Below are 13,152 nucleotides of genomic sequence, written 5' to 3'. Positions count from 1 at the left end.
GGCGCGACACTGAGGGTTGCGATCCGTTGCCAGACACGAAAAAAGACAAAAAAAAAAAAAGCTGGGTCTGAAATTGAAAGCTCTGTGAACTTGAGAAAGTCACTTAACCCTTCTGAAGGTCAATTTTCACATCTATAAAACAGAAGTTATATCTACCGCACATAGTTGACATAGCTCATTTTAAAATGTCTTAGTGGTTGAAGAAAATTTTGTGGAGCAAACTCTGAAATTCTGACACTTATTTGGAGATCGTGATCAGACTACTTTAATCTTACTCTACCTTGGTTTTTGCTCATGGACTGCTAATCAAATGCTCATTAAGTATTTCATTTTCTTCCCTTCACTTGGTTGTTGTTGTTATTGTCTTTATTGACTCGAAAATGTCTTAGCCACGACTTTTAACTATGATCACATTTTTCAATGGGACCTGAATTGGATTATTGCAACTACCTTCTCAGAACTGGTCTCCACACCCATAGCCTCACTCCCTCTTTAGGCCACTTTACCCTGAAGTTTTATAAAGCCTGGTATTAAAGGCATAAATAGAAAAGTTATGCTAGAAGAAATTGAATTGAAGAGTAAAAGAATCATTTGGGGAATGTTTAACTTAACTAGTTTTTAAAAAGTAAATTATAACAGGAACATGGATCCAATTTTGTAATATTTAATTTTTTTAAAAAGTTCACAATAATAATCCCAGGAAGACTCTGGTGAGATGATATCTACACATTGATGATGGCATTGTAAACTGCACGCTTTTAGTCAGCAATCCTGTAAATCCTTGGATTTACGCTAATAATATAACTCAAAAAAACTAAAACATGGTCTGCAGAATGAAGCACATTACAATTTTATGTTCAATAAAAAATGGAAATGATCTAATAGCTCCATATCCTGGAGTGTCTGACTGAACACCAACTGGATAGAATATGTAATAAATAAAATGATAATCATGAAGTTTATACGGCAACATGGAAATATACCAATAGTCGCTGCAAAAATCCTGTTTGTTATGACTGGAACTGGTCTTCATGACTTTTTCCTATGGTCTCCCTCAAACCTCTAGCTTCCTTTTCCCTTCAAAGCACCCCTATTAAATCCCTGGCTTTAACTGCACCAAGTTAATGATAGACTCCCTTCCCTTACTCTTTTGATAATGCAGCCAAACCATGTACTTGCTCCTAGAAATTTTTAATTTTTTTTTTTGTCCTTTTTTTTTTTTTTTTTTTTTGAGACTGACCGCACCGCACTCAGCCAGTGAGCGCTGTGAGCGCACCGGTCATCCCTATATAGGATCCGAACCTGTGGCGAGAGCGCTGCTGCACTCCCAGTGCCNCCGCACTCAGCCAGTGAGCGCTGTGAGCGCACCAGTCATCCCTATATAGGATCCGAACCTGTGGCGAGAGCGCTGCTGCACTCCCAGTGCCGCACTCTCCCAAGTGCGCCACGGGCTCGGCCCAAAATTTTTAATTTTAAAACGATCCATTTCTTAAAGAAGTAGGTAAGACAGCTCCATCAATAATGAGGTCTAGATTTGAATCATCTTTCTGGTATTTAGAATCACTCCTTCCTGGGAGGTTCAGACAGCCTGGTGGGAGAGAGCAGAGAGCTGACCAGGAGAAATTCCAGGGTGAGGAACAAAGGAGAAACTGTTCTGTGGAGAGAGGAGCTTTGATGGAGAAGACCTGGCTACCTAAAAGAGGGAAGAGGATAGAGTAAAAATGTGTGAGCTATGTCCTTCTAGCCCTAAGTACATAGAGATTTCCTAGTAACCTTGGGAATATTTGTAGACATTGGCATTGCCTTTTCAAATAAAGAAAACTTCCTTTCTCATTCCCAGTCCTGACAATCACAGCAAAGGGGTTGGGGGAATCTCTACCTCTGAAGCTTTCTAAGTAGCTGCACTATCAGCCTGTTCTCTCTGCAAATTTATTCTTATTTGGAGTCAGGGAATAGGACTTACTGATGTCTTGCAATTCCTGAAGGCACAAGATCTCCAGCCTTCCTTAGTAAAACTCAGGCAAGAGGGAATGAGAATTCCTCTGTTTTCTCTGCTCCTGCCACAGTGCACATTTGATGGAATGTTCCTCCAGTCCTCCATCTGTATGCCCTCCTGGCAGCTCCTCCATGCCAAAAGGACTATCTATCTATCTATCTATCTATCTATTTATTGTCAAGGATCAGTGATGTAAGGAGGAGACAGAGATCCCAGATGGACAGAAGTGCACACAGTTCAACATTTTTTGAAATTCTACTGCCAGGAAAAAAAGAAAGAAAAAAAGGTCTACTTGTTTACTTTGAGCAAGGTATTTCCCTTAAGCTTGATTTTGATTTTGTTAGTGCTGTGAGGAATTTGGGTATTCTTCTTAGTTGTACAAACCTACGAAAATATGACCTCTTTTCACCCCTTTGCTGAGCTGGACTATTCTAAATCTGTCTCCTGTTTGGAGTTTTGCCCCAGTTTCCTACTGTCCCCACAGTAGGGCAAGTAGGATCAGAGAGGGCCTAGATTAGCTAGGCCTTGTGCAAAGTCAATTTCATTTTCTGATGATTTCTAGAATCAAACCCTGTGTGATAAGTTCTGGCTAAAGCCTAAAGGGCTGGCATTCTCTGCACTGGGACTTCCTAGGTCTTGATAGAAGGCCTGAGTCTCTGTTAGTCTTCCTACGGTGACCTACCTTGGTCCTGAGAAGAGCTCTTGACCAGTTTATAGGAGTCTTATATTTCTCCAGTCCTATTCTCTTTGGCCATCTCTTTGCCAAGACATTCCTGGGAGAGGAGCATGAGTAAGGACCCCAGGGAGCCTGGGACTGTTTACTGCCCGTGGGGGAGGGTGCAGTAGTCAGAGTCAGATGGGATCTTCTGCTGACTTTGAAGGGCTGGCTGTGATTTGGAGGTGGGGATGCAAAAAAATTTTCAAGAAAAGTACAGTCTGACAGATAAAGCTCAGTCTAGGGCTTCTTGATTTCAGCTACATAAATGCATGCACAGAGGCATGCACCTGTATGTACACACACACACCACCCATATACTCACATAAAGAAAATCCTTTGTCTCTGTGGATTTACTCCAAACTCTATTATCTTCAGCTATGCTATATTTTTTCCTCATATTTTCATCACCTGGCCTTGTAAGAGAAATTAGAGCTATGAGGCAGGAACTCTTTAATTTCCCTGATTCCCCACTTTAAACTTATCTGTTCCCCTGTCCTGGCTTTAGTTTTAGTGGTAGAGGTGTTTTCTCTTAATCCAAGACTAACACCTCTTCTTGTACATCCCATCCTAAGCCTCTGGGTCTTTCTTCTTCAACCACTCTTATTATCTGTTTTTGTCATTATTTTTTCCTTTTTGTCAGTAATTTATACCAGGAATATAAGCATATTAAAATCTCCTCTGTATTTAAAAATGTACAACTGACCCCATGTTTTGCTACAGCTACTGATTTTGCATCGCATTAATCTACTCTTACTTTTACTGAAAATCTAACTTAACTCTATTCCCTGCCAAACCTTTCCTATTTCTCATGCCACAACATTCTGGATTCTGCATCCATCGTTACATTTCCATCGTATGGCTAACAACTTCTACAACCAGTATGAATTTGTTTCCTAATATTGGTATACAAGAAATAATACATTTCAGTCCTCATCTTCTAGGGTTGACCATACATTTCCATCGTATGGCTAACAACTTCTACAACCAGTATGAATTTGTTTCCTAATATTGGGATACAAGAAATATTACATTTCAGTCCTCTTCTTCTAGGGTTGACCGATTACATTTCAGTCCTCTTCTTCTAGGGTTGACCGGACATCTAACCTCTGGACTCTTTACACAGTTAAGAAAATATTTGCAGGAGGAAAATCTTTATTCTTCTTCAGCCATCATGAAGATAGCCTTTATCCAGGCCTAACGTTGGAAGGAGTCTGGAATTCCTCCCCAATAGGATAAGATAAGGAGGGCTAGTGGTTTCCATTAGAAATGAACACCTAGGTTTCTTCCGCATTGGACACCTAACTGGGAATGGATGACTGACTAGAAGAAGTACTTATACTACACGCAACTAGCACAAAGCTGTAAATAATTAACTCACTTTGTTTAGGGATCAGGCTTAGGAATATTACTATAGCATTACTATTTACTTATACATTTATTTATACATACCCGACTTTCACAAAAATTAATTTGATATGGATATATCAAATTAGTATCGCTGTATTAGAAAGTGTGAATATTGAAGAGGAGAGACTGGAATTGAAGTTTGGAGCAAGTTTAAGAAGGATATTATATGCAAGGGTTGACAAACTGTGGCGTTCAGGCCAAATCCAGCTTACTTCCTGTTTTTATAAATAAAATTTTATTGGAACACAGCCATGTTAGTTCATTTACTTATGGTCTGTGGCTGCTTTCACACATGACAGAATTGAGTAGCTGCAGCAGAGACTGTACATATGACCTACGAAGTCTAAAATGTTTACTACCTGACCCTTCAAAGAAAAAGTTTGCTTGCCTCTGCTATGCCATACTAAGGACTTTATCCCGAGTTATAACAGAACCATCAGATAGATGGAATGAAATAGAAGCTGGGAGCAAGTAAACCACTAAGGCAACTACTGCAGAGTCTGGGAGATAGAGGATCCTGCTCCTTAACAAGGAAACGATTGTTACTCCATGTTTTAAGTGTTTGCCTAATCATCCTATTCTATCTTCTTTGTTGCTTTCTACAACTTAATATATTTTAAAACACTGGAAGTAGCTATTTTAATGATCAATAATGAAATTACAAACATATTATTTATTTTTATTATCATTTTTTTTCTTACATCCTAGTCCTTCTCTTTGGTATCATTATTTCCTGTGGAAGTATATCCTTTAGTAAATTCTCTGAGTGAGAGATCATGGGTAATAAATTCCCTTATCTTTGCATGTTTGAAAGTATCTTTAACTTTTTACATTTAAAAATATTTAAAAATACATGTACATAGTATAAAAAGTAACTTTTTCTCCAATCTCTATTCCCCAATCACTTAAACCCTTTCTTAGATGCAAGCACTGTTTACCATTTACTTGTATAAACTTTCAGAGATAGTCTGATATAGCCACATGTATGTATATATTTTCACACAAAAGGTAGCATAGTCTATACTCTGTTTTGCAAGTTTTTTTACTTAATTTATTTTGAAGATTATTCCACATTATTATTACAGAGCTGCCTAATTTTTAAAAGGCTGTCCAATACTCTGTTTTGCAAGTTTTTTTACTTAATTTATTTTGAAGATTATTCCACATTATTATTATTACAGAGCTGCCTAATTTTTAAAAGGCTGTCCAGTAGTCCATTGTATGGAAATATTATAATTTTAAACTCATCCTTTACAGATGGCTATATCCAGCATTTCACCATTTATTCATTCATTCAGCAAGTACGTATTTAGCTACTATAGGCCAGGAACTCTTCTAGGTGCTCGGGAAGATATTAGTGAAAGAATACAGCTCCTTTCCTGCACAGAGAAATATTGTAATAATTATTCTTGTATGTGTTTTCTTTCTTTTTTTTTTTTTTTTTTGTATGTGTTTTCTTTTGCACACTTAGGAGAACATTTGTCAGGTAAATTCCTAAGAATTCCTAAAGCATTTTTTGATGGATATTGCCAGATTTGTCTTTATGGAAATTGTATGGATTTTTTAATTCCATCGGCAACATATGATAAGGCCTGTTTCCCACACTTTTGCCAGTAGCATATTATCAAACCTTTTGATCTTTGCCAAGTTAATAGTTTTACCAAAAATCTCCTTGTAGTTTTATTTCGCATTTCTCTCCATTTTAAGTGACTTCAAACATATTTTCACATATTTAAGGGCCCATATTTTCTTTTTGATAAACTCTCTACTTACATAATTTGCCCAGTTTTCTCCTGGGTTGTTAATCTTTTTCTTCTTGATTCATAGGTACTCATTGCATTTTATAGAAATGAGTGATATGAGTTGCAATTATTCCCTAGTTTTTTTGTTGTATTTTCAATTTGTTTAAAGTGTTTATTCCTTGAATACCTTCTAAATTTTTTATATAGTTAGTTATAGTAAATTTATTAACCTTTTACTATATAGCTTCAACTATTTCATCACACTTAGAAAGACATTTTACATATATTTTTAAGTTAGTCTACTTTTTCTAGTATTTTTGTTGTTTAATTATTTATTTTAATCCATTTGGAATTTATTTTGGTGCAAGACGGGAATCCAATTTCATTTTTATCAGAGAGCTACAGTAGTCCCAACCCATTTAGTGATTAATCCATCTTTTACCCACTGACCTGAATTAGCATCTTTTCTATATCCAAAATTGTCTATACAAATTTCAGTCAATTTATGGACTGTCTATTCTGTTTATTCATGGACCAGTGTTATACTATTTAAATTCTTGAATACTTATCATTCATTTTCATATCTTGAAGGACTTATCCCCTTATTATTCTTACTATTTTTTTCTGGAAATTTGCTGAGTATTCTTGCTTTATTATTTTTCCCTTTGAATTCTAGAAACATCATCTAATTCAAAAAGAAGCCTGTTGTTATTTTTATTTAGAGCAAGTTAAATTCATAGATTTGTTTAGATAGATGTGAGGTCTTCACAAATTGAGTCTTACCACACGATAACAGGGTGTATATTTATTTGCCTTCTTTTGGGTCCCTTGATCAAGTCTTAAAGTTTTCTTCAAGTAGTTCCTGCACATTTCTAATTAAGTTTACTCCTAGGTATTTTATCTTTTTTTGTTGCTACTATAATGATACTTTCTTTCATAAGTTCTTCTAATTTGATGTTGTCTGAAGATATGAAGGCTGTTGATTTTTGTTTATTAACTTTATATCCATTCATCTTATAAATCATTTGTGACAGTTTTTTGGTATAATCTCCCAGGTTTTCCAGGTAAACAATCATATCTTTGCAAAAATTCTATACATTCTTCTTTCCAGTTTTTATTCTTAATTTCTTTTCTTGTCTAATTGTATGCACTAACACCTCCAGAGGTATTGCATGCATGCTTAGTATTATATGCACTTACATGCTAGTGACTATAAGGAACTTCTTTTCCTGATTCATGGAAATATTCTGAGTGTTATCCCATTAAGCATGATGTTGGCTTTGGAGATAAACAAATACATAAACACACACATATAATACTAAAAACTTTATCCATATTTATCATTTCAATAAGTGTAAACAAAGTAAACTCACTTATTAAAATTAAAATGCCTCATTTTAGGTTATAAGCCAAACCTAAATATGTGGTGTAGGCAAGAAACACACATAATTTAAATGATTTCAAAGTAGTAAAAGTATAAGGCTGTATAAAGTTATACTAGATAAATTGAAACAAAAGGAAGACATGTAGTTAAAATCTTAGTAACAAAGTTAAATTGTCAGTAAAAATATGACATACATCAGAGCAGAGCATTTTATAAAATAGAGACTGTTCTTCAGTAACTTTGTCCTGAAAACCAAAACAACCTCTGAAATAATCAGCAAATGCCTGAAATATACTGAAACAAATTAATAAAAGGAGGCTTTAATTCAACTATTCAGTTTACCCCAGATCCAGAGGAGAAAAAAATGAGAAAATAGAAAATCTTAGTAGTAAAATTTGATCATATATTTATAACTCTATAACTCATAGACTATTTTAAAAAGTAAGCCACACATTTTATTGGCTAGAAAAAAAAAACTTAATAAATTTTGCCAAATAAAAAAATAATAGGTGACATTTCCTCAAATGCAATAAGATTATAAATTACTTACAAACTAGCAAAAAATCTTTGTCATCAGAACAACCCATAAAACCTTGTGTAAAAGAGAAAATCTAAACCAAAACTTGAGAGTACCTAGAAATGTTTTGGAAAGCACTGTATATCAAATATGATGAAATATTAATATACAGAAGCAAGAAGAAAAATTCACAGCCTTAACTAGTTTTCCTAATAATGAGGAAAATAAAAAATAAACAAATTAATCATTCACTTTAAAAGCTACTTAAAAACCCAACCAAATAAACTCAATAAAGAGTCAATAAAGAGAGAAATTTGCCAAGGCTGAAGCCCAGGGCAGCCCTTCTCACCACCTGAGCAGCAGCCAAGGTGAGCATCCCAAGCACCACTGGGGGCCCAACCTTAAGCCCAGGGCTGCCCCCCTACCACCCAATCAGGAGCCAAAGTGAGCATCCTGTGCAAGTACCAAAAACACCATTTCTGTGCAGGTCCACCACAGTCACTGCCACACCTACTGTCACTGCAAGGATGGCTCACCACCACTGTAGCAGCCAGAGCCACCATTCAGGGAGCCCACCACACACTTGACTGCATTAATAGAAGAAACATCACCAGCAGAGCCTGCAAATAGAGGAAGAAGTCTTTCTGTTCATAGCCCACACCAGAGTAATAGAAGAAACAAGTGCTCTACCAGATGACCAGACATCAGCAAAAAGATACTAGAACTACAAATGAACAAGATGTGACACCACCAAAGGAATATAAGAATTCTCAGTACCAGACCCCATAGAGCAGAAAAACCTTGACATGCCTGAAAAGGAATTCCAAGCAATGGTTTTAAGGAGGATCAAAGGGATAAGAGAAGATTCAACTAGAGAACACAATGAAATAAGAAAAAATATGCAGGATATGAAGAAGGAACTTTACAAAGAACTTTACATTCTTAAAAAAGAATGTAGCAGAACTCCTAGAACTGAAGGATTCTCTCTATGAAATAAAACACATAACAGAGAGCTTGAGCAGCAGGCTAAAGCAAGCAGAAGAAAGAACTTCAGATTTTGAAGATGGTCTTTCAAAATAAACCAGGTAGACAAAAAAGAAAAGATAAAAGAATTTTTTTAAATGAAGAAAATACAAGAGAACTAGCAGATAACCTCAAGCACACAAACTTCCAAATCATGGGTATTCCAGAAGGGGAGAAAGGAAAGGCATTGAAAACCTATGCAAGGAAATAATAATAGAAAACTTCTCAGGTATAGGGACAGACACAGACCTTTGGGTCCAGGAAGCCCAAAGATCCCCAGACAGATTTAATCCAAAAAGATCCTCTCCAAGACACATTATAGTCAAACTGGCAAAGCTCAAAGACAAAGAGAGAATTCTAAAAGCAGCAAGAGAAAAGCATCCAGTCACCGATAAGGGAACCACTACCAGACTAAGAGCAGACTTCTCATCTGAAACAGTACAGGCCAGAAGAAAATAGGATGATATATTCAAAATATTAAAAGAAAATTTTTCCAGCCAAGAATTTTATACCCAGCAAGGCTATCCTTCAAATATAATGGAGAAATAGTGTATTTCCTAGACAAACAAAACTTGTGGGAGTTGATCACCACACAACCATCCCTGCAAGAAATCAAGTATCTTTTTAGACCACAGTGGATTAAAACTGGAAATCAATAAAAAGATTGATTGAAATTCTGGAAACTATACAAATACATGGACACTAAACAACAGGCTTATGAATGACCTATGGGTCCAAGAAGAAATTAAACAGGAAATCAAAAAATGTTTTGAAACAAATGAAAATTAAGACACACCATAGCAAAACCTGTGAGATACTGCAAAAGCAGTACAAAGAGGGAAGCTTATTGCAATAAATGCTTACATCAAAAGAATAGAAAGACTTCAAAAAATGACCTAATGCTACACCTCAAAGAACTAGAAAAAAAATGACAATCCAATCCTAAAAGTAGTACGTGGAAAGAAATAATTAAGATCAGAGCAGAACTAAATGAAATGGAGACCCAAAAAGTGATACAAAAATCAATGAAACAAAAAGTTGGTTTTTTGAGAAGATAAATAAAATAGGCAAATGATTAGCTAGGTTAACAAAAATAAAAAGAAGAAGGAAGACCCAAATAAAAAAAAAATCAGAAATGAAAAGGGAGACATTGCAACCAATACCACAGAAATACAAAGAATCATTAGAGACAATTATAAACAACTATACACCAACAAATATGAAAACCTGGAGGAAAGAGATATATTTATGGACTCATACAAATTACCCAGAGTAAACCAAGAAGAAGTAGAGAACCTGAACAGACCAATAACAAGCAACAAGATTGAAGTAGTAATCAGCAATCTTCCAAAAAAGAAAAGCTCAGGAACAGGTGACTGTACGTCTGAATTCTATCAAACATTTAAAGGGGAATTAATACCAGTTCTCTTCAAACAATTCCAAAAAATTGAAATGGAAGCCATTTTCCCAAACTCATTTTATGAGGCCTGCATCACCCTGATACCCAAACCAGGCAAAGATACAAAAAAAAAAAAAGAAAGAAAGAATGAAAAAATACAGGCCAATGTCCTTGATGAACATAGATGCAAAAATCCTCAACAAAATATTAGCAATAGAGTACAGCAACACATCAATAAAATTATACACCATGATCTAGTGAGATTCATCTCAAGGATGCAAGGATGTTTCAACATACACAAGTCGGTAAATATGACATCAACAAAACCAAGAGCAAAAAAACGTATGACTATCTCAATAGATGTACATAAAGCATTTGACAAAATTCAACATTGCTTCATGATAAAGACTCAGCAAATTAGGTATAGAAGGAAATTATCTTATCACAATAAAAGCCATCTATGACAAACCAATCACCAATATCATCCTGAATGGGAACAAGACAAAGATGCCCCCTCTCACCACTCCTATTTAATATAGTATTGGAAGTTCTAGCCAGAGCAATCAGGCAAGAGAAAGAAATAAAGGGCATCCAGATTGGAAAGGACATAGTCAAATTGTCCCTGTTTGTAGATGACATGATCTTATATATAGAAAAGCCTAAAGACTCTACCAAAAAACTCTTAGAGCTGATTAACAATTTCAGTTATGTTGCCAAATACAAAATCAACACCAAAAAATTAGTAGTGTTTTTATACTCCAATAACTAATTAGCAGAAAAAGAAATCAGGAAAGCAAGCCCATTTACAATAGTCACCAAAAAGTAAAATTCCTAGGAATAATTTAACCAAGGAGGTGAATGACAAAACACTACTGAAAGAAATTAGAGAAGACACAAACATGTGGAAAGACATACCATGCTCTTGAATTGGAAGAGTTAACATCACAAAAATGTCCATACTACCCAAAGCAATCTACAGATTCAATGTAATCCCCATCAAAATACCAAGGACATTTTTCACAGAAATAGAAAAAACAATCCTAGCATTCACATGGAAAAACAAAAGACCCTGAATAGCCAATGCAATCTCGAGCAAAAAACAAACAAACAAAAAAAATGTTGGAGGTATAACACTACCCAACTTCAAATTATATTACAAAGCTATTGTAACCAAAACAGCATGGTACCGGCATAAAAACAGACACTAGGACCAATAGAACAGAATAGAGAACCCAGAAATCAACCCACATACTTACCGCCAGCTGATTTTTGAAAAAGGCAACAAGAACATACATTGGGGGAAAGACTGCCTTTTTAATAAATGGTACTGAGATAATTGGACATCCATATGTAGAAGAATGGAACTGGACCTCTCACCATATACCAAAATCAATTCAAAATGGATTAAAGATTTAAATATAAGACCTGAAACCATAAAATTACTAAAAGAAAACAAAGGGGAAACACTCCAGGAAGTAAGACTGGGCAAAGACTTTATGAATAAGACCCCAAAAGCACAAGCAACAGAAGAAAAAAAATGGGATTATATCAAACTAAAAAGTTTCTGCACAGCAGGAAACAATTGAGTGGAAAGACAACTTATGAAATGGGAGAAAATATTTGCAGACTGTACATTTGACAAGGGATTATTATCCAGAATACACAAGAAACTCACACAACTACACAGCAAAAAACCAAATAATCCAATTAAAAAATGGGCAAAGGAGATGAATAGACATTTTTCAAAGGAAGACATACAAATGGCCAACAGGTACATGAAAAAAATGCTCAACATCACTAATCATCAGGGAAATGCAAATCAAAACCACTCTGAGATGGCATCTCACCCCAGTTAGACCAGCAATTATCAAAATGACAGAGAATAACAAATGCGGGCAAGGATGTGGGGAAAGGGGAACCCTCCTACACTGTTGGTGGGACTATAAATTAATACAGCCATTATGAAGAACAGTATGGCAGTTTCTCAAACACCTACAGATAAATCTGCCATATGATCCAGGAATCCTACTAGGTATATAACCAAAGGAAATGAAAAAATGCTCAACATCACTCAGCATTCGGGAAATGCAAATCAAAACCACACTGAGATACTATCTCACCCCAGTTAGGATGGCTAAAATCCTAAAGACTGTGAACGATAAATGCTGGCGAGGTTGTGGAGAAAGAGGAACTCTCATAAATTGTTGTTGGGACTGCAAAATGTTGCAGCCTCTATGGAAAATGGTATGGAGGTTCCTCAAACAATTGCAGATAGATCTACCATATGACCCATCTATCCCACTGCTGGGAATATAGCCAGAGGAATGGAAATCATCAAGTCGAAGGTATACCTGTTCCCTATTGTTCATTGCAGCACTCTTTACAATAGTTAAGAGCTGGAATCAGCCCAAATCAGATGAGTGGATATGGAAAATGTGGTATATCTACACAACAGAATACTACTCTGCTATAAAAAAGAATGAAATACTGCCATTTGCAATGACATTGATGGACCTAGAGAGAATTATATTAAGTGAAATGAGACAGGCACAGAAAGAGAAATATCACATGTTCTCACTTATTTGTAGGAGCTAAAAATAAATAAATAAGGCCGGCCTGGTGGTGCACTCGGTAGAGTGCGGCAGTTAAGAGCGCGGCGGCACTCCCACCGAGGGTTCGGATCCCATATAGAGACCGGTCCGCTCACTGGTTGAGCGCGGTGCGGGCGCAACACTGAGGGTTGCGATCCCGTTACTGGTCACGAAAAAAGACAAAAAGGAAAAAAATAAATAAATACACAAATAACCTGGGGGGATGGAAGAAGATGCAACAATTGCAATTCCTTGAAGTTGATATAACAAGAGAACAGAAAGGAGGTGGTTGGGGCGGGGGGAGAGGGAGGATGGAGGGAGGTTTCGATAATGAGCCACAATAATCAACCACATTGTATATTGACAAAATAAAAT

Source organism: Galeopterus variegatus, unplaced genomic scaffold, assembly GCF_000696425.1.
Source record: "Galeopterus variegatus unplaced genomic scaffold, G_variegatus-3.0.2 Scaffold10420, whole genome shotgun sequence".
Classification (NCBI taxonomy): Eukaryota; Metazoa; Chordata; class Mammalia; order Dermoptera; family Cynocephalidae; genus Galeopterus; species Galeopterus variegatus.
Note: the sequence above shows the minus strand (reverse complement) of the source record.